The sequence below is a fragment of the Uloborus diversus genome, chromosome 1 (genome assembly GCF_026930045.1).
Source record: "Uloborus diversus isolate 005 chromosome 1, Udiv.v.3.1, whole genome shotgun sequence".
Taxonomy (NCBI): Eukaryota; Metazoa; Arthropoda; class Arachnida; order Araneae; family Uloboridae; genus Uloborus; species Uloborus diversus.
Window position 1 is genome coordinate 166,363,411 of NC_072731.1, and position 22,503 is coordinate 166,385,913.

The window sequence follows — 22,503 nt, forward strand, 5'->3', positions numbered from 1 at the left end:
AGCGTACAAATATGTTGTAACATGTACAAATTATTTAAGAAATGCAATTAAATGCGGTATTTTAAGTTAAGAATGAAAAATTATATATTTATGAAGATCTTAACACAAAAAAGAACACCTTCATGTTTTCAATAACACTTTAAACAAAATGAAAATGAAATAATTAAATTATTAACACTTGTGAACCCTTTTTTAAAAACACATTAAAAAACTGTTAATCAGGAATGATAAAACGTAGATCAACACATATTAATCTTTGACTCGATATAATGTTTTGCCCATATTCTACAGGAGTACCTATTTCTATAATCACTCATTATCGTCCCTTGTTTCTACATCCAATAAGATGCTAATGCAAATAAAATAAGGTTTCTTTTTCGGTACATTTGACATGCGACCAGTTTTTAAGTGTCATGCATTGTACGAAGTCTTCTACGGGTGTAGAAACTCTGTATTGCACCAAAAAAAATAGACATAATCAATTTTTCTCATCTTCAGAGCCATCCGAATCTTTCTTCTTCAATTTTTTTAGTGAAGTTGGTGAAATTTTTTGTGCACTTTTTGAAATTTCCGTACAGTTTAATTTTTTTTTTCCTTCAAACTGTTTCTTGCGTTCTCTTGCTTTTTGTTCTGCTCGAATTTTTTCTTTAGGTGCGATTGCTTGGGTGACAGGTTTTAAAACACTTACGAGCGAAGTACTTGTACGTTCGATTTCCAGTTTTAAGTGGCCGTCTTTGGAGTCTTACAAAAACGTAACGCTGTTAAAATGCTAATATCAACTGTCGTAGACTCATCTAATTCAATGAGATTTCTCACTTGACTGTTCTGCGTTCTTACTATCACTGACTAAATTTTTTGCTGAAGTGCAGGTCTTGAGAACAAATTCATATTTATAATTTTCATTTTGGTCATCAACGCTCTCATCTCTGACGGATACCGGACCGGGACAAGCAGTGACACTGTCAGAACATGCCTCCTTGACTTTGTCAATTTTGAATTTTACTCAATCGTTTTTGAAGTATTATCATAATCAACAAATGAAACGCATAGAATAACAGCTAGAAACATAGCTTTTTAAACAATGTTAGGAAAGTTTTCACACCTTATTATCCTTAGTGGCAATGACAATTCCAACGCAGGTCACAAAATTTGCTTTTGCTGCAGAAAACACGATAAATATTTTTATCTTGAAAACAGTCCAACGCTTTACTGACAAAATTACACAAAGTCTTGAGACTATCAACCTGCTCACTCACATGAAGCGACAGTTGTTGAAACCTATTGCCTCAGTCAGGAAGCACGGTCGCACAACTTACCCCTGGCACAACTAATCCCGGTCATTATCCCGGTCACACATTGGGAACTCAGTTGGAAGCCTTAAATTCAGAAAAACTGTTCCAGTTGCTAAGATGTGAACTAACATGCATTCCGAATATGCTCCGTTGAAAATCAAGTGTATTTAAATGTTCTCCGAATCAGTTCCGAATATTTCCCGCTAAGGATATTTGTTTCACATTTGAAAACTGACATTTGAACACAGACGGAGTTCAGAACAGATTTGAGCACACTGGTGAAATCATTGCCTGCTTTCGCACAAGTTTAATTTCAACATCTTTATTTAACTCCCACTCAAAAATATCTCTTAATTTGATACTATCGAAATTTCGTTGAGATTTCGTTTCGTTCTATTGATTGGCGTCGCAAAAGCCTTTATAAAGGACAACCATCGTTGGTAGAAGACTGGGCAATGGATTGTCCAGCAGCTGACGTCTGTTACGCGGAATTGCTTCGAAAATTAACAGCAAAAGCTAGTAAGAAAAGCAAAATATTTTTTAAATGTTGAGTGTTCCATAAATGATCCAAAAACGTGTGCTAGAAAGTGATCCAGAAGGAGAATGTGTTTCAATGTTCAAAAAAATTGTACTGAACTCAATAAGTGTTCTGAAAACTTTTAAAAAATTCTAAACTAGACAAGTGTCAGTGTTCAAAAAGAGTTCAACGCGTGTTGAAAAACTGTTAGATGATTTGCAGTGTGTTTGACAGATATTTTTTCTCCTCCTGCTGTTAACCTATTTGTCCTTAGAATGGAGTAAGCCGACTTCGAATTAGCAGCAAATTCCTTTCAACTGAGACGTCTATCAATCTATAATCGATCGTATAAGTAAACATTGACCAGGGTTGCTTTAGACGGGAAACGATTTGTGCTTTTTAACGTTGTTATTTCTTACTATACTACTGCTAGCTTTTTTCAAAAACAGATATAGCTCAAATAAGCGAAACCGGAACTTAACGAAAGCTAAATATCGATTGTTTTGAATAAATGCATATCAATTTCAGTCAGCTAAGAATCTTCCACTGTAAAATTGAAAAGAAAAAAAAATAAGAGCGCTGTGAAAAATAACATTAACTTTTGCTGTTGCTTTCTGGGCAGAATAAATAAAACTTGAATGAGAAATAATATCAGACGAAAAAAAAAGGTGTCCATTAATTTAGGGTTTACATAAATTATTCTTTCGTAAGTCACTCTCTTATTTCAATATTACTCTAAGAGTTATTAATAATTCTAGTTTCAACTCATGGTTTATAACAAAGATTAATATCTACAGTTTTCGGCTTACATCCCCTTTTTAAATTAACTCTGCAAGAACTATGTTTTTAATAATGTATTTACTTTTGTAAAAGATAATATATCATTAATAATATGCTACTCGCTCCATACACATAACAAATAACAGAATTAATTTATTTTTTATTAACAAATAATAATTTTCTTTCCGAATAGCACTGTCATAACTGGTCTAATAACATGAGCGTAGGATATTCTAAAGTAGCAAAAGTATAGTTATTTATGGAAAAAATGATTAGTTTTAGCCTGAATATTAGTCTTACTTGAAGTCATGCGCATTTTGTTTTTGGAGTTGAAACTGTTCAATTACGCCAACAGGCTAGTAGTAAACATTGGATAGAATGTGTTAAGAATTTATATTAAACTTTTCGGCCATGCATTTTGAAACTAGTAAAATGTATGTTAAATCTGCATTTTGCAAAGCTGTTAATTAATTCTGCAATAATGTCCCTCGAAAAAAACTTGGACACCTTGGTCTATTTTTTCTGAAAAATGTAATAAAGTTCTAAATGTGAAGTAACAGAATAGAAATCTACTAAACAATGTCTGACCAATGACGTATTTTTGTTTCCATGAAAACACTGAGGTTATTGTATTCGACTGCTCAATTGATGAGCTGCCTTAGCCTTGGCTACAGGGCGGTAATTTACTGAATATACCATGCCTCGCGTTCAATCTTCGAGTTGAACCGAACCATTGCTTCGGTCACTCGTCTGGTCAGTGCTAATTCTGCATTAGCTACCAGTTTGGCACTTTTGGCTTCCTTAAGAGGTTTTCCACCTCCAGCTCAGTCACTCCTATGCCGGCTGATGAGTGCTAATAAGCACGAAACTGCAGTCCTCGGCTGGAACTGACTGAGCTGGTAGTTTATTTCATTGATTATGATACTTTAAAAAATCAGGGAGATTGAGAAAAGCAGCATTAATTTTGAGCTTTGCTGATTTTCTTTGAAATACTTTTTCTATTTTATTTATGTATTTGTACGAATGACACTGTCTTTATTTCGCATTTTTATTTCTTGTTTTCAGCCGTATAAAACTCACTCACATAACGTTTAAAAGGAACAAAAAGTATTGCATTTTTGTTCCTTTTAAACGTTCTTTTTTGTTATCGCAACTACATATGCCAAACATCAAACTTCTGTAAATTTGAAAGAGCTATTCTCTATTTTGCATTAATTTACCGCAATAAGCCAGGGCCCCTAAGACAGAACTATATAAAATACACCACCAGCTCAATCATTCCATCTGAGGACTGCAGTTTCATTATTTTTAGCACTCATCAGCCCGGAGTAGGAAGTAACTGAGCTGGAGGCGGAAAACCTCTTAAAGGAGCCCAGACAGCCAAACTATTCTCAACATTTACCATACTTTAAAGGTGTAGGAAAGTGTCACAGAATTTATTAAAGAGCTAAAAAAATATGCATTTGAAAAGTATCTACAAAATTAAAATCCGATCGCATTTATTTATTTATGTATGTATGTATTAATGTAATTTTAATTTCTCGAGAACGGTAGCGATTTGAGGTTTGAACCACGTATCAAAATCTTCGTAATTTTCCGGGAACCTCATAAACCCAGTCTCAACTTTGTACCACTTCAATAGTGGAGATACTAATTAAAACAGTCGATTTTGAGCCACATTTTTTCTTCTCGATGGGAACTTTGCGCTATTGCTGAAACGTTGTCAATAGTCCCGTGCTCTTTTTCGAACGATAATGTGTTAAGTCAACGCTTGACTACTGCCTAGTTTGAGCGAAAGTGAATTGAGTAAGACGTGTTTTTTGAAGTAATGAATTTTAATATTTCTTTTATAGAAATGGGAATTGAAAGCGCGTTTTTTGATGCGATGCTTTTTTCATATCTTCCTGTGAAGGAATGTAATTAAAGTCTCAGAAACGTCAATTAAATTATTTTCGCTAATCTAAGATGCCTCAGGTGGCAATTTGGGGGCGAAGTCCCCGAAGTACAGAGCCGTTGGCGGTGCATCTCAGTACTTCGGAAAGCACGAAGTTGTACGCCAATCTGCAGCAAGCGGGTTGAGAGAGCCGCCGTGGAGCAGCGAGGCCAAGTCTGGCGCAGCAGACAGCTAGTTACTTATCATGGGCATGCAGAGTTCATGCTTCCGTTTCTAATTACTTTTGGGGGGAAAAAGTATATTAGATGTAAAGGAAAGTCATGTGCTAGAGTCCACATCGGATGTTTTATTCTAGTTCTGATTATTGAATTGTTAAATTGACAAGTGTTAATGTTGCCAATCAGGGGGATAACTTTCTCACAGTCCCTGAAATTGAAACAGCCGTTACGATAAACTATTACAATGTAGTAGTGTAGGTATATTATAACGGAGGTTTCACCTCAAAAATTGGATATCACGTACATTTCTGGGAAAACAATTACTTTACATCAGTTCAGTTGATGCTATAAGAGCTCTAGCTCCTTGTGCTTTGCGTTGGAAAGATTTTGTTTTCATTCTAAAAGACATACTGATATTAATTAGTCATTGGATTTAAAATTTTTTTTTTATTTATATGATTTCATCTGTGCATTATCATCGCAAGAAACCTCTCCTTTGATTTCATTACGTTTTACTCCCATAAACTACTTCGAACAACATTTTATTAAATTTTTCTACACATCGTTCATAAAAGGAGAAAGAAGAAAAATCTAGCATATAAAATAAAATTTATCCAAAAACCATGGCATATTAATTTCAAATGGGGTGGTCACGACGACAAAAATAATTCACAGCTTTTGTTTTCTCGTTGGACATTTTCAGAAGCATAAGTAATTCTCCTCTGTTCCCCGTAGCTACTATTGCTTTTAGCATTAAAGACCCCCTTTGGCGAGAAGCTTTAAGCCTTTTTCTTATTATTCCTTTATTCCATTATTATTTTTCTCTTTCCTTGTTCCTTGACGGGTTTCTTTTTATTGGTTCCGAAGGCTTGTATGCGACTAGAAAACCAGGATTTACGTTTGTTTGTCCTCCGAGGAACTAGAGCGCCATTTCTTTGCCGTTCTGGGTTTATGGCATAGATGAAAGTTACTCTCTCAACTCTTTCTGGGGCACAGGATGGGACATTTAAAGGATTAAAACATTTCACTTCTTCCGTTCGTGCGATAAACTGACAGGATTTGGCAGTTTTTCTTTATTTTATACCTCGCGAGATGACCGAGAAGCCTCTTTACTGAGATGCGACAATATTAAAGTGGGATTGAGTTTAAAAATATATGGTATCTTCATAGCTTTGGATACCCTCTTATGCATAATGTAATGACACTCTGGATGCCTGAAAAGCTCTTTTATTCTTTTTAGATCTGATTCCTGATGAGCTATTTATAAATTATTGTTAAAGTTATAAAAATATCTGTAATTTATATGATAGCGCTAACAGTTTTTAAGTACACTGAAATAAAGTATATATCTCGAAATATAATGCTGTAAAAATGTTATGTAGGTGCAAACGAAATTCGCACCATTAAAATCATTAAACGGTTAAATGGGCAGTTATTTGACACTTTATCAATAGTCAGCTCGCTTTTGTTAGCATTCCACACACTCTATTTGTGGAAATAACTGAGAAAAAAAACAACCATTGCAAGCTTTAATGTACATCAAGCTCAATAAATGATTATCTGTAGAATTTTTTTTTTTATCTCTTGTTCCGTAAATAACAAGGAAAATTGTCGCGTGATTTTTAGTCTTTCAAATTTAACAGCAATTTTTCTCTGCAGAAGTGTAGCCGGCGAATTTGGTTGTGTTCTCTCCTTCTCTGTTTAGCCAATATCGCCCGAATTTCTTCCACAAACTGTTCTAAAAATTTGATTTGGAAATGCGAATAAAAAGTCGTCTGGTAGGGAAGGAAGAGCGGTTGTTGAGCAGCCAATTTTTAACGCATTTCCTAACGTACCAAAGAACAGTCCTTCATACGTGCTGTTATGTTGAGATGAAATTGGTATCTGTTATGGACAAATCTTTTAGCATAGGATGATAAAATTAGCTACAAATGAAATAACAATGCCCAAAACGACTTGTGCAATTAATAACTTGCTTTCTTGAGTAAAACTACGCTATCGTTATAGCTATGACTATTAAATATCCTCCTCCTCTTAGTTATAGAAGTTACATTAGATGGACATTGCGAAATTATGTCTTTTATAACAACTAGGTTCAGAACCTTTCCTTCACCAAAGCATTTCTTTAAATCAAAAACCACTCGAGTTCAGATCGGATGACAGGAAAATATCATAAGCCTCAGGAGTTACTTGTCTGCAACCTATGACCCACAATGGGAAGATTTGATTGATCCAGTAAGCAATTATTCATCACGACTATCAGTATGTATTCTTGCCAACGAAACAAAGGGGGAGGGGCTGTCGGTTTATTGAAACAGCCGTCGTTATCCAGCTGTTTGTGGCTAAACTCTGCGAGAGGAGTCGAGCAAATAAAAATAAAAACTGATATGCATAGTTCGACGAGATTAGAAGGATAAAAAGTAGCTGAGACAGCCAAAACACTTTTTAGAAGTTGAAAAGGATTTCAAAAGCTTAAAGCCAATGATTCTACTTCCAGTTTCATAACAGAGTCAGATGAAATGATGCACAATGCAATTTTGAAATATGGGTATGGATGAAAACTATTTGAGCATAATATATTCATGCTAGACATCAATTTCTTCCAATTTTTCTAATTGATTTTGCTTTGCTATCAACTTTTTGTTTTAGTCAGGTGATAGGTGGGGTAACAGCACCAGTCACAGTCATGCTTAAGGCATCGCTCTCTGGTGAACTCAGTTTTCTGAGGCTTTAACTTCTTAAACTATTTTTTTCTCATGCAACAACATTTCATCTAACGTTTGGCTGCTTCTGGATCCTCTGAGTTTGTTCATTCTAAATTTATATGCTCAGTTTCGAAAAAAGGTCCGACCCCCAGCAACAGACACCGAAAAATCAGATGGAGATCAGACATCGATCTGATGATACACAGTAACAGACAGGATAAGGAAAGAATGAGTAATATACAAAATTCCCTTTTCTCTTCAAAATGTGCAAAAGTTCTTTATTTTTAGAACTAAAGCCTTATTAAATTCAAATGAACATGAAACACCATCTGACCACATGGTGGTTGTTCACAATCTTCCACTACTGCCTGGTGGCCACCAACTGGGTCATGAAATTTACTCTGATAACACTAGATGGATTCACCGTATTCATGGGTCGCAGCAACACCAGTTTTATCTGCCCAAAAGGCTTATTATTTTAATCCAAACTCATTTTCAAGTTTTGAATAAACGCGTTTAAAGATAACGTCCTAGGTAGGCTTTCATTGAATTTTTTTCTAAATCATGCTGTTCAGCAGCACCTACCAGGGCTATTAGTACTATCTCTTTCCCCAAGGCAGAGGAAAGGTTCCCTTACTATTTTAACCGGTTATCTCCAAACTCTTAATTTTGCCTCCCTTGTGGCCCCCTTAGCCAAATTCAAAAGTCGCCAAATTGCTAAAATAGTAAAAAAAAAAAACTGTTATCAGAACGAAATCAAAGAATAACAAAATAACAGTAATTGAACAGGAAAATGATAGTAGAACAGTTAAATAGAAATCCTAATATCTTAATATGCTCTCGAGAAAAGAAAATCAAAGCACCACACACACAGAGAGGGATTAAAAAAAAAAGGTCACTTTTTTCCCTTTTGCTCTGATACTGTGCAATCAACTAAAATATCGTGTCTGCACGAAACCAACTAACTTCTTTATCTGAAATATTTTAGCTAATATCATGCGTGATCCTCAGATTGATCATACTAGAACAAATATACTCTCCTTACTTCTTGCAAATCAATATTTGCCTCTAGAGCGATAAATATTCTTCCTTCCTTAAATAACATCTTCTACCTCTCTTTATCCTAAGATTCTTTTCTTGTTTGTTCAAGATCAGCTTCTTGTGTAATTATTTTTTGTTCTTTCCCCGACAACAAGTGTTACATAACCGTAAGGATAATTTCTTGACCTATAACGGTAAGATTTCAGAAAGCTTGTTTCGGATTTAATTCTTATTATTTATACAAATCAATAACGTACGACATGTCATAGTTAACGTTACGACATTTTACTACCGTATAGGAAGTACCGAAGCAAGAGTGGATTCAGAAATATTTAAAGGAGGGAGCAGTTGGTTTTTCAACTTATCTTTTTACATGGTTGAGAGGAGGGAGCGGCATTTTTATCTAAAACAACTCAAATATAGAGATTTAGCCAAGAATGTTGCTAAACCGAAACCTTTCGTTTTTCGTTGAAAAAGGTACTCGAAAATTACGTTTTGCAATTTTATTTTCGTTATAATTCCAGGAAAATGTTTCGAAACTGCCTTCCCTGAACATTATTGAAGATCATCTAAAATTGCCTTTTTTGAAGAAATTTCAGTTTTGAAAAACTACCGAAGGAAAAATCACTATCGCCAAAGATCGCTTAAAATTGCCTTTTTGAAATTTCAAGCCCAAAAAGCTTTTGAGAGGGTAGTTTTAACCTCATTCCTTTCCTTAGCGTCATCAAAAATACCCTACATTTGCGTTTTAGAACCTCAAGTCGGAAAAATTGTCGGTGCAGGGTACCTCAAGGGAGGGTCGATCGCCTCCATCGTCCCTCCCTTGTATCCGTCCTTGTACAGGAAGGAAAAAAATTTACACTCAAATTTCGATCTAAATTTTATTTTTATCACCCCGAACGAACATCAGGGAAGTTTTTTCATCAGGGTTGATCGTCTTTACGTGCATAAGTGCTTACAAACACATGGAAAATCTAAATATCGATTTTGACCATTTCTGAGTTAATTATCAAGAGTTTTCTCGTGACGTCTGTATCTGTGTACGCACTAATTTCGCACAGCTCAAAAACCGCAGGCCGTAGAAGGTTGAAAATTAGTGTGCAGTCATTCAGTGTGGCTTAACTGTGCAGATCCCTGTTCAGTAGCTTTGGGTGTTACAAAATTTGTATTTACTCGTTTTTTTTTTCGAGCAAATTTATGTGTCTAATATCGGTGTAAATAAGTTTTATCGATCGGTGCAAATAAATATGCAAACTAAAATATGTCATAAATCGCTACCAGTTGAAGGTAATTCGCAAAGCTTTTAGTTTTCATCGCAAAGCTTGGTTATATGTCGCCAAGGACATAAACGACATTTCAAATCTGACGTCTGTTTGTCGCTATCGGCGGTATTTAGCGAGATACCCGTTGAATCAACGTTCAAATTGTCGATGCTTGGAAAATGAATCCCTTTAAGGCTTTTCTGTATTAGTTTGCTACGAACTAGGGGAGAAAGTTTTTTGCTCATTCTTTGGCACTATTATGTGTATTTTGTCTTCTTAATACACGTTCCATATAATTTTTGCGTAATTATGGTTTTAGATGCTAACAAAAGCATCTTCTTCCTTTACGTGAGAATAGTTGCATTCCCTATGTTGCCTTGCTTTTATAGATGTAGAAATGGGTCCGAAAAGTTATGCATTATTACTTCTAACGCGCGTACATGAATACACGCGCTCATTTTTTCAAGTTATTAAAAAGCATCTATTATTTAATAGCCGAACAAAAAGATAGTATGGGATCCAAATCAGATGTTCTTTAGAATGACTGCGCATAACATAAAATGACCGTTATTTCATTCTCTCTCTATCTCTCTCCCTTTAAAAAAAATCTGAAAAAGTTTCTAATCAGTTCTTTTGCCATTCCCTGGAATTAAATTATCACTCAATTTTCAGAAATATGCTATGTAAAAAATGTCTTTGGAGTTCGACTTAAAAACAAACCAACTGATGACTCCTCTTTATATTTATTTTCTTTACTTTCCGGCTTTAAGAAACGTTTCTTTAAAAGAAATTAGGTGCTAGATCAGAAGTAATAAATTTTACAGTCAAAACATTTTTGTCTTCTAGATCAGCTAGTGAGCAATAAAAAAAAAAATTAACGTAAATAAGGAGAAAGAGGTATAATTCTATAGCCCTGACTAAAAGAACTAAATTAATAGTAGCACCAGTTCTAGCTAGCATATTGTCCTTTTTCACCGCATTCAAAAATAGTACTCTCGTTTCTGAGTTGAATTTTTTGGCTAAAATCAAAACTATATTACTTAATTAGAATGAGCGAAATTGGAACAAATTTTATGTAGTCTAATAGTTATAGTATTCAGGGGCTTTTCTTTTCAAAAAAGCTAATTTCGAACACAATAGTTAATTTAACTTAGAATATGGTAACCAAAATTGCTCATTGGGGCATTTCAATCGCCACAATTGGTATTTGACGACTAGTCTTTGCCAATTCATATATTCTAAATAATCAATCTCCATTATGTTCTGCATCTGATAAAATCAACACAAGTTTTAAGAATAGAGCCAAACATTTCATACGTATGCATATATGTATGAAAAGTCTGATTTTCCTATTCCATAACTATCAACTTTAAAGCATTCTGTGAACGCCATTGCGAAATAAAATGTGTAGTTCCAAAATGGCAGGTCTAAAATTAGATATTTAATGCGAGCAGTCTTCTAGGAATGCAAATCAGCGGAAAAGCGTAAAATATCTCAAACACCCTTTTTGCACATAAGAAGCTTTCAACGAAAGATGCATTCAGCATCTTTTGAACAAGAAAGCTTAATATCAGTCATATTCTTTTGCAAAGTTTGCAATTTTCCGGTAAGGAGTCTAGTAGAAATGTGCACTAAAGTTCTTTTTCGAGTGATATAATGATACGCAATGCAGCGACAAAACTTGAAACCTTCTAGAAAAAAAATGATTTGGATGCTTTCGAAAAAAGGAATAATTCTTGAATTATAATGCTCTAGATATTGCAGCAAGTTCAGAAAAAGTTGTCGAAAAGATGAACTCGTTCAATACAAGAAGGGGAAGTGATTTCGGATAAGTTTAATGTTTCTGAGTATCAACTTCGAGCTAGGTTTCAAAAAAAAAAAAAACATTGCAACTTCAAATTATTCCTCTTCAGTGAGATTGAAAAACGAAATCTGTTTAAGGACGAAATATTTGAATACTCTTGTGAAGGATATCAACCACCGCTTGATGAAGTTTCAAAATCCGCCCTCCCCTCCCCTCCCCTCCCCATATAATTTCTTTACTGAATAACTTGCTTTAAGACCACAATAGAAAAATCTGGCACGCTACTGGTAATTCAGTGATTGCTTCTGTAAATATGCAGCATTAAAACTCGTTCTGTAATGCTTTATGTATGAAAATAGCTTTATTATTATCAGCTCTATCAGATAGCTACGTGTAATTTTATAACAAGTATGAACTTCTAAAAGTTATAGAACTAAGAGTCAGTAATACTTGTTGTTTCAATTCATGAGACGAAATTTGACTGCCACTTGTGTCGTGGCCACTTGTATAATGCTAGATTTGGGGAAAACAAGTCAGGGCCCTTGCCCAGGGTGGCAAATTCTGTTGGGCGGTAGATTATCCCTGTTTCTTTTTTCTTCTCTTTTTTTTCAGAGAATAGGTCTGCCTATCGTCTGGAGGGGTTCTTTTCACTTTTTATTCCAAGGACCCCCGTACCTACCATTATTTATGGTTTAACCAGTTGGATGGGACTCTGAAGACAACTCTGATTTTTTAATCCAGACTAGAAGCCGAGCAATCCCTGGTCCAGCACCCCAGAGGCATCGTTTCACTTGGAGGATTTTGTGACCACGAGCATATTTAACGTCCCCCGGTCACCATTAATGAAGACGGTAGATCTTTGACCAGCTAGGATCGAACCCGGGACTCTCCAGTCACAAGTCTCATTCCTTACCGCTTCTGGAGGGGTTCTATGATGAGTCAATGGTTCATTGAGTTCGTCAAATCGACAGGCAGTATAACCCTTCCCCCGATTTAGTGTTTTCCTATAATTCAAAAGTTTCACTTTTATCGTTTGTCTTCATCGTACAGGTATCACGCTAATTGTATTATTATTCCTCATTTAACTTAAGGTCAAGTAAATATATATATATATATATATATATATATATATATATATATATTGTAACGGATTCGGTGCGACTTCCACTTTCTTGAAATGAAAACACAGTTCTTGATAAAAACACAGAAAATTTATTTACACTATGTACAGGAAAGATCGTCAACAACTGCTAAATTATTCATCAGCAATTAAGCAATTATCACACAACACCGTAAACTCAACGTTTACACACGTATTTACTTCCAAATACGAAAACAACACAGCGAAATGCCTCGCTATCAACAGAGCTAATACACACTCTCAGTCGAAATCTGAATCGAAACTCACTGTTTATCCATCGCTAACGGCTTAAATACACCGAAAAGAATTTTCTCAAATATTCCACACGCTTCTCGAAATGCGTTGACCGTTATCAAATTTTATCAATGAACAAAAAGGGAATAGGGGTCGTATATTTTAGCCATATGAAAAAGGGGTTGTATATTCATTACGGGAAACTATTTACAGGTTACGTTACTACAATAATTACTATTTACAGGATTTGTAACATTGCCCCCTTCCTAAGGACTGCACGTCCCGGGCAGTACAATCCCCAGAAAGGGTGCCAAACTTCTATCACAAGTTTACAAATATACACATTAATTAATAACTAACAGATACAGAAAACACAATAATAACAAGAAATATTACTAAACATTAAAAGCAAAAATTATCTACAACTTTTATGTTATCAACCATGGTTGTTTACGTAATACTCATGAACTATGGCCATAGTATGGGGCTAACCGATCATAATGTACAACCCTAGGTTTTGCATTAGGTGATTTTTGGATCCTCACTACGACGTCATTTAGTCGGTTAACGACTTTGTAGGGTCCATCCCAATGCGACTGTAATTTGGGTGAAAGACCTTTCCGTCGGATGGGATTCCATAACCAAACCTTGTCGCCTTCGTTGAATTCATGTCCAGTAGACCTTGTGTCGTATCGGGTCTTCATCTTCTCCGCCGCGATGTTGATTCGCTCTCGTGCGAAGTTATGAACGTCTTCCAACCGGGCCTGGAGATCCTGGATGTACTCCTCAGGCGATGCAGGCGCATCCGGAGGACGACCGAAGACGAGATCACAAGGTAGCCGAAGCTCTCGTCCGAAGAGCATCTGAGATGGGGCATATCCGGTAGTCTCGTGGACAGCACTGCGGTACGCCAGCAGGAACAAAGGTAGCTTCTTGTCCCAATCCTGTTGATTTCTGGAGACCATAAGCGAGAGATTATTTAGGATTGTGCGGTTAAATCTCTCCACCATGCCGTCCGATTGTGGGTGTAGTGGTGTTGTCCTAGTTTTCTCAATTCCGAAAATTTGACTTAGGCCCTTAAACACAGCAGAGATGAAATTCCTCCCTTGATCGGAATGAATCTGCAAAGGTGTTCCATATCTCGAGATCCAATGTTGGACTAGAGTCTCTGCTACGGTGGTAGCCTCTTGATCTGGAATGGGATACGCTTCCGGCCATTTGGTGAAGTAGTCGATGGAAACGAGAATGTATTTGTTCCCATCAGCAGTTCTTGGTAGAGGACCCAGGATGTCGATCCCAATTCGTTCGAAAGGAGCTCCAACGTTGTACAGATGTAGCTTCCCTCTGCTTCTCTTCTTCGGTAATTTACGAGCAGCACAGGCGTCACAAGAATGGCACCACTTCTCCACGTCATCCTTCGCCTTGCTCCAGAAGAAGCGCTCCCGAACTTTATTGAGGGTTTTCAGGACACCAAAATGTCCTCCAGTCGCACTACTATGTATTTCTTTCAGAACATCTGAAATCCTTGATCGGGGAAGTAGTAACTGCCACCTAGATGTTTTGCCGTCGTCAGATTCCCATTTTCGGTGTAGCACGCCGTTCCGTAAATGGAGCGAATTCCATAAAGCCCAGTATCTTTTTGTTGCAGAACTGAAGATGGAAACGTCCTGCCAGCTAGGTCGCCGACTGTCACTTTCCATGAATTCCAAAATTGGTTTTATGTCGGGGTCTTCAAGTTGATCTTTTCGAACTTGGTCGTCACTCCATGGATCAGGTTCTGATGATGTTGAAGTCACTGTCACCTGATAGGCAGTAGGGCTAGTCGTTCCATACTGTTTCTCGATTCGGGAACAATAGTGGCAGTTCTCGGGACAGGGTCTCCTTGATAAAGCGTCAGCATTACCGTGAGATAACCCTTTTCGATGCTTGATCTCCATGTCATATTCCTGGAGCCGCTGTATCCATCTGGCTATCTGGCCTTCCGGATTTTTGAAGTTCAAAAGCCAAGTTAATGAGGCATGATCTGTCCGAAGCAGAAATTTTCGGCCGTAGAGGTAATGATGGAAGTGTTCTACAGCTTTCACTATGGCCAGTAACTCCTTTCTGGTGACGCAGTAATTTCGCTCCGACTTTGATAAGCATTTGCTCCAGTAAGCGATGACATGTTCATTTCCGTCAATTTCTTGGGATAAAACAGCTCCGATGCCCTCGTTGCTCGCATCAGTGTCCAGGATGAAGGATTTTTCAGGCTGAGGATAGGCGAGGATAGGCGTTGATGTTAAAGCCTCCTTCAGTCGTAGAAATGCATCTTCGCATTCTTTGGACCATTCGAACTTTTGCTTGCTCTCCGTCAGCTTATGCAAAGGTCGTGCAATGTTGGAAAAACCCTTTACAAACTTCCTGTAGTAGGTGCAGAGCCCCAGGAAACTTCGCAGCTGATGGATGTTTTCGGGACGACTCCAACTCCTGACCGCAGATACCTTCTCTGGATCGGTTTGTACACCCTCAGAAGAGATGATGTGACCAAGGTAGTTCACTTCCCGGCGGAACAAATTACATTTGGACGGGCTTAACTTCAGATTGGCTTCCTTAAGCTTTTGCAGCACCTTCCTAAGATTTGCCAGATGTTCTTCGAAGCTGCGTCCCACGATGATGATATCGTCTAAGTAGACCAGACAGGATTCGTAGGAAAGTCCTCTTAACACTGTCTCCATAAGACGTTCGAACGTAGCTGGTGCATTGCAGAGGCCGAAGGGCATCACTTTAAACTGCCATAAGCCTTGTCCAGTTGTAAACGCTGTCTTCTCTCGGTCATCAGGGTGTATCTCAACCTGCCAGTAGCCGCTCTTCAAGTCCAGGGTCGAAAACCACTTGTGTCCGGAAAGAGTGTCTAAGGTGTCGTCTATCCGTGGAAGAGGGTAACTGTCTTTCTTGGTGATTTCATTCAGTCGTCGGTAATCGACACAAAATCTGGTGGAGCCATCTTTCTTTCGGACCAAGACGATGGGAGAGGCCCAAGGACTGGATGAGGGTTCGATTACATCATTCTCCTTCATCTCTTTCAGGAGGGTCTCAACCTCTTCCTTCTTGGCGAACGGTAGTCGTCTTGGATGCTGTTTAATAGGGGGGTGTTCTCCAGTGTAGATCCTATGCTGCGTTAAATTCGTCCGGCCCACATCCTCCGATGTAGATGAAAACAGATGCTTGAAGTCGTCCACCAATTGTTCCGCAGCAGTTCTTTGATCCTTCGATAAGGGTGCACTCCCAATTAATTTCGATGTCAAGGACTCAGAAGACACAGTCTCGGGGGAATTGATTCTTCTAATGATGCAGTTTACGGGAGTACAAGTTGCTAACACTTCGCCTTTCCGGATATTCCTTGGCCTTTCACTCATGTTGGCGACTCTCACAGGAATTACATCCTTGGAAAGGTCCACAAGCGTAGATGCCACCAGCACTCCTTTTGGGTTATTGCTTAAGTTGGGGTATTCAATGAGTCCAAATCTAAAACTATTGCTTTCTTCAATGGAGCCGGGTATTAATGATTCTGACCTTGAGGGAATTGATAAATCTGTTTGGGCAATTATTTGATGAGCGGATTTTACATCACTTTCTGCGGGAAAACGGCTATGTCTTCTCTCATCGAGTGCAGCTCATTAGTCTTGAAGTCGAGAGTGAAGTCATATTTCTTCAAAAAGTCCAATCCGAGAATGAAGGGGTCCGGGATATTAGCGACGAATGCCGTATGATGGTAGGTGGCATTCCCAAACACTATTTCCAAGTCCACTTTACCGTCAATCTCAATTTTGTCACCTGTCACAGTCTGGAGACTTACGCGTGGCGATGTCCACAGCAGTTTCAATCCAAATTCACGAGCCACATCTGTCCTAATGATTGTCACATTGGCTCCAGTGTCGACAATCAGTCTGCAGGGGTTCCCATTTACATGTGCGTAAATGAAAAGTCCATCACTGCCACTACTAGAAGAGGAAATCTGGAAAACTTTAAGATGGGGCTCATTCCAATTTGGCGACCTCCGCCCCGCGAGATTGCCATGGCTTAGTTTTCCTGGACCTGGGAGGGAGAGGTGCTCTTCTCTCTGGTTTCTTGGCGAGCTTCACAGTTTCTTCGTAAGTGACCCTCGCCGCCACATTTCCAGCACTTAAGTGATTGTCCATTTTGGTACTTGGGAGCCGAAGTCCTTTTGAGGATTCCTGCAATTTCTTTTATTTGCTTTTCCAGTTCAGCAAAGTGTGACGAAACCGGATCAGGCTCATCAGTTTTCACGCCGCGGATTGAATGGCGATCCTTGCGGGTTGCTTGCTGGGCGGCCTCCAACTTCATCGCATACACAACAGCAGAACTCAGGTCTTTGACATCCGCCATCCGTAGAGCTTTCTGGATTTCCGGATCTCGAACCCCGTCGATGTAGTAGTTGAGTGCCAGGTTGTCTCGAACATCCGCAGGACAGTCGCAAAAAGCAAGATGAGACAGTCTCTCGACGTCCGCCGCTAGCTCTTGCAGGGTCTCCCCGGTTTTCTGGAAACGGGACTTCAACTGGAGTCGGCTGAAGTCTTTCTGGCACTTCTCACCGAAGCGAAGCTCCAACGCAGATGTGAGGGCGGCGAAATCCAGGCGCTGGCTGTCCGGAAGGGTCTGAAGAATGTCCGCTGCGTCACCTCTCAGCGATGCTGCAAGATGACAGGCCTTGGTAGCAGAGTCCCATCCGTTCGCTTCCGCCACTATCATGAATTGAGTTTTGTAAACCTGCCACGAAGTTTTCCCATCAAATGTGGCAAGTTTAATGGACGGTCGAGCAACCGATGTGGGAGCGCCAAACTGTACAGAGCTGCTTTCCGCGGTCGCCAATCTCCTTTCCACGTCCTTAATTATTTCTTCCTTAAATGAAGTCAATTTCTTGTCTTCTTCTTCCAACTTATTTTCCATATTGGCGATGCGCTCTTCCACAGTATCAAATTTTTCTTCCAGAGCATCGACTTTATCTCCCATGGCGGTTAGTTGATTCTCCATCATGGTTTTCATCGACGTTAGGTCACTTTTCATTTCATCGTGACTTGTAGTAATTTTAGCAGTTAAATCACTATTTAACTGTTCCTGGTTAGTCGCCAATTCATTTTTTAATTGTTCTTGATTAGCCGCCATGTCATTTTTTAATTGTTCTTGATTTGCAGTAAAACTTGCAGTCAAATCACTTTTTAATTGTTCTTGATTAGCCGCCATATTTTCAGTCAGGTCGCTTTTCACAACATTAATTGCTTCCAGAAGTTGTTTTAATTGGTCATCCATTGCGCGAGTAATCACCATAAAAACAAAGTCTATAAATTCAAACAGTCTTTATGAAAAAATGTCCAAAGTCACACTTACTCCAAGAAAGTCCAGAAGAAGCCCCACGTTGGGCGCCAAATTGTAACGGATTCGGTGCGACTTCCACTTTCTTGAAATGAAAACACAGTTCTTGATAAAAACACAGAAATTTTATTTACACTATGTACAGGAAAGATCGTCAACAACTGCTAAATTATTCATCAGCAATTAAGCAATTATCACACAACACCGTAAACTCAACGTTTACACACGTATTTACTTCCAAATACGAAAACAACACAGCGAAATGCCTCGCTATCAACAGAGCTAATACACACTCTCAGTCGAAATCTGAATCGAAACTCACTGTTTATCCATCGCTAACGGCTTAAATACACCGAAAAGAATTTTCTCAAATATTCCACACGCTTCTCGAAATGCGTTGACCGTTATCAAATTTTATCAATGAACAAAAAGGGAATAGGGGTCGTATATTTTAGCCATATGAAAAAGGGGTTGTATATTCATTACGGGAAACTATTTACAGGTTACGTTACTACAATAATTACTATTTACAGGATTTGTAACAATATATATATATATATTCGATTTAATATTTAAGTTAGTCTGCGTCGGCCAGGTTTTTATTTCAGTTGCATAGATAAATGTAGCTAGTTAAGAAGTATCACTTTTTTATTTTTGTAGCTAAAGTGTTATAAACATTTAATCGTATTACGCTTTGTCAAAGTTGAGAATGCGTTACGTCAGACCAATTTTCCTTGCATTTTTTTCGAAACTTGAATTTAAAGGTCAATTCGACTTGAAGAGAAAATGGTGTTTGCTTTCTTTGAAATGATTTGTCTATTAGTTTACTTTTGGTTTGATTTGATTTTTATTAATCCTTGTTTGTTCTTTCATTGCATCATATTTAATGTAAAGGTTTTTTATTTCCTTTTTATGAACTAAGTTTGAGTTAGGCTGCTAAAAGTTTAGCTGATAAAAGTTTATGATTGTTTTTCTTTAAAATCATTTCCGACTGAACTTTACTTTCCCATTTTATTTCTGAAATAATAACTTTTTTCACTTTCCAACTAAGTCTTTCAAAACTCGTGTCATGGGTTACGGGTGACTCTTGCTTGTTATAAATGAATGTTCGTTCTTGACTCCATATTTGTTCAGCTTTGATCGTCGGAATTGGATTTAGAACATTTTTATTTTGATGTTTTTCGATGTTGTTATACGTTTTTGGTTAACAATTTGTAATGAAACGATATTCACTATTGGTTTTATTGGTTGGTTTTTTGAGAACATTGTTTGAAGGTTGGCACCAGAGTTGGGCAACTTTTAATTGCATTGACAATTAAAGATTAACAATTGATTAATTGATAAACATAACCACAACTAACAATTAATCAATTGTAATTGTGGAAAATTACAATTAACAATTAATTGATTGTTAATTGCAGCTTACTACAGTTAACAATTAATTGTTAGTTGTAGTTTATCACAGTTAACAATTAATTAATTGTTAATTGTAGTTTATTACAATTAACAATTGTCAATTGTTTTGTGAATTTTTATTAAAACTAACTCTAAAAAAAATAACTGGTTTTGTATAATATACTGTACATGCGACAGGTCTACCTGGGACGTGGACACTGGACAGATACCATATTATTATCTATTTAAATACACATGTTAGCAACAAATAAAATATCAATGCACAGCAGTAACTTTATTACGAACAATAAATTATTTACTGCAGCACATGACTTTTCTCAAAAAATCTTATGGCTCCAGCAAAATTTCCTCAAAAAAGGTATATTTCAATTAAAAATTCAAAAATATTTTTTTACGTTCTAGTAAAAGTCCAAAAAACATCTGAAAGAAATTACAGAAAAGCATTTTAATTACACGATTTAAAAAAAAAACATTTAAAACAGAGCGATGTCTGAGATCTTACGTCCCCTGTTATGTCCTTCTTTCTCACCTCCCTGTTACGGGTTAAACTATAAAAACAATGATTTGCACAAACTTAAAACACTTAATTAAAACACAATCATTTACGTGTGGAAAAAACTTTCCAAGCCGAGAATAGTTCACGCGGCGAGCGAGCAATCAGCACTGAACGAAAATAGGAAATCCAATAATACTTTTGACTCTTTAACGTGCGCTGTACCTATTGATACATTTAGTTAATTGTTAGTTTTAATTGTTTCATAAAACAATTTAAAATATTAATTGCAATTTTTTTACTGAGAGAAACGATTAACGTACATTAATCCAATTAAATTAATTGCAAAGTACAATTAATTGTTTAATTTCAATTAATTTAATTGCAATTACTTTTTCAATCAATTAGCAAGGCAATTGAAAAAATAATTGATTAATGCCCAACACTGGTTGGCACATATGAACGTTTGTTTTGAACACTTTGCAGCACACTTTACGGTACACTTTTTGCAGATATTATGATACACTCTTTTGACTGTACCAGTAGTTTTTGCTGTTAAAATATACTGATACGTAAAAACACACCAAAAAGCTCTTACAGTTTGAAGAGAAAAAAACACTAAATTATACCTGTACGAAAGAGCGCGATGGTTTAACAAATACTTCCGAATATGTCCCCAAACTATCCTCAAACGTACCTTTAACATGTTTTTAAATGTGTTCTCAAGCAAAATTGTAACAATATCCTGAGCGGAACTCATTCGAATCGGATTTGGAGGATTTTTCAATACACTTTCTTTTTAACGGAGCGCATTAAGAGCACCTTTTAGCGCACATTCAGGGAAACTGGAATACTTTTTTTTGTAATAATAAAGTTTGGTAAGCATAACTGGAATACTTACCAAACGTATTTCCAATGTATCCTGGAAATACGCAGTGAAGCATTAAGTAATGAGAGCAGTATTTACTGGTTTGTAATTTTCTTTCCCTTTCCATATTTCCTGATGTTCTACAAAAAGTTTCTACATTTCAATTTTAGTTTATAATAAGAGGTGTGGTCCTGTGGTGAAAAAAGATTAAGCGCCAGTGCTCTAGTCTATTTTTTTATGCTTTATATTGAGAAGAAGTATTGTCAAATAACTTACTAAAAACATTAGTGTGATGAAAATATTAACGTTTAATAATGAACGTCTGTTTAATGTTGAACAAGAAACATACGTTAGCTACTCCTCTACCCACATGAAAAAATTTAACATGACCTATGTTGAGTTTTAAAGAATAACAAGAGATGTAGAGAAAATAAAATAAACAATGACTTTTCAAAACCTTGTAAACAAAAAAAAAAGTGGAAGATGCTGATAATTCGGTCAAGAAGTTAATTTTCGTATTGCAATATTTCTTCATCTGACTCCAGATGTCATTAATTTTTTGTTCCAGTAAGTCACCATCGCTTTAATTCCATCGCTGTTGACTCGGAGCGTTGTGAAAGCTAACGCTTTACATCAGAAGTCTTCAACCAGACTTCTACGGAATCCTAGAGTTTCCTAGAACTTTGAAACTGGTTCAGCAAGTATTTTCCTAATCAAAGCGTCAGAATTTAGTAAATTCTAATTTTATAAGATATTGGATTCTAAAAGGCAGTTTTCTTGCAAAATTAAACATAAATAAATGTTTTACAAAAAAAAAAAAAAGAAAAATATTCCAGACTTAAAAATAATTTTAAATAAACTGAAATCACAACCAAATCATTAAAAAATTGTTCTTGTTATTGGTTACAGTTTAAATATTGTTGCTTTTGTGTGTTATTCATAGGACAAATTTTAGAAAACTAAAACAAAAGAAAGAAAAGAATACCCCCATTAACTACTACCTCACTATTCATTAACATATTAATGCATTTGTTGTCATAAAATAAAGATAAATTAACCAGTTTGTTAATTTGAGTCGGTTACGGTTTCGATGTCTTATTTTTTCTGCTATTTAATCAAGAGGTCGTTTCAAGCTCGAATTTTAAAGGGCCCCAAAGTTTAAAGGGTTGAATATCCCTGCTTTAGATGAAGCAAACTATCAAGTATTTAAACTATTTCGTTAGGTATAGCTGATAGCAATTAACTATACTATAACAAACGTGCGCATATGATAATTTTCTTCCGGGGCACTCTGTGTGAACAGTTTCTGTGTAGATCTATCAAACAGAGTGAGGTAATGAGCTCTGCCCATCAAACTGAAGCACGCTTTTCGAATGAAACTACCTGGTAATCAGGAACTCTGAGTACCATTATTCGGAAATTGTACGTAGCGTTCCAAAATTCAATTATGCTTCACATTTCCTGCTTT

General features: G+C 36.8%; 1 protein-coding gene across 4 annotated transcripts in view; it reads left to right on the forward strand.

Annotated features, from left to right (window-relative positions):
* Positions 1-22,503, forward strand: part of LOC129222770 (potassium voltage-gated channel protein Shal-like) — a 125,384-nt gene that overhangs the window by 19,768 nt on the left and 83,113 nt on the right. The window lies entirely within an intron of this gene.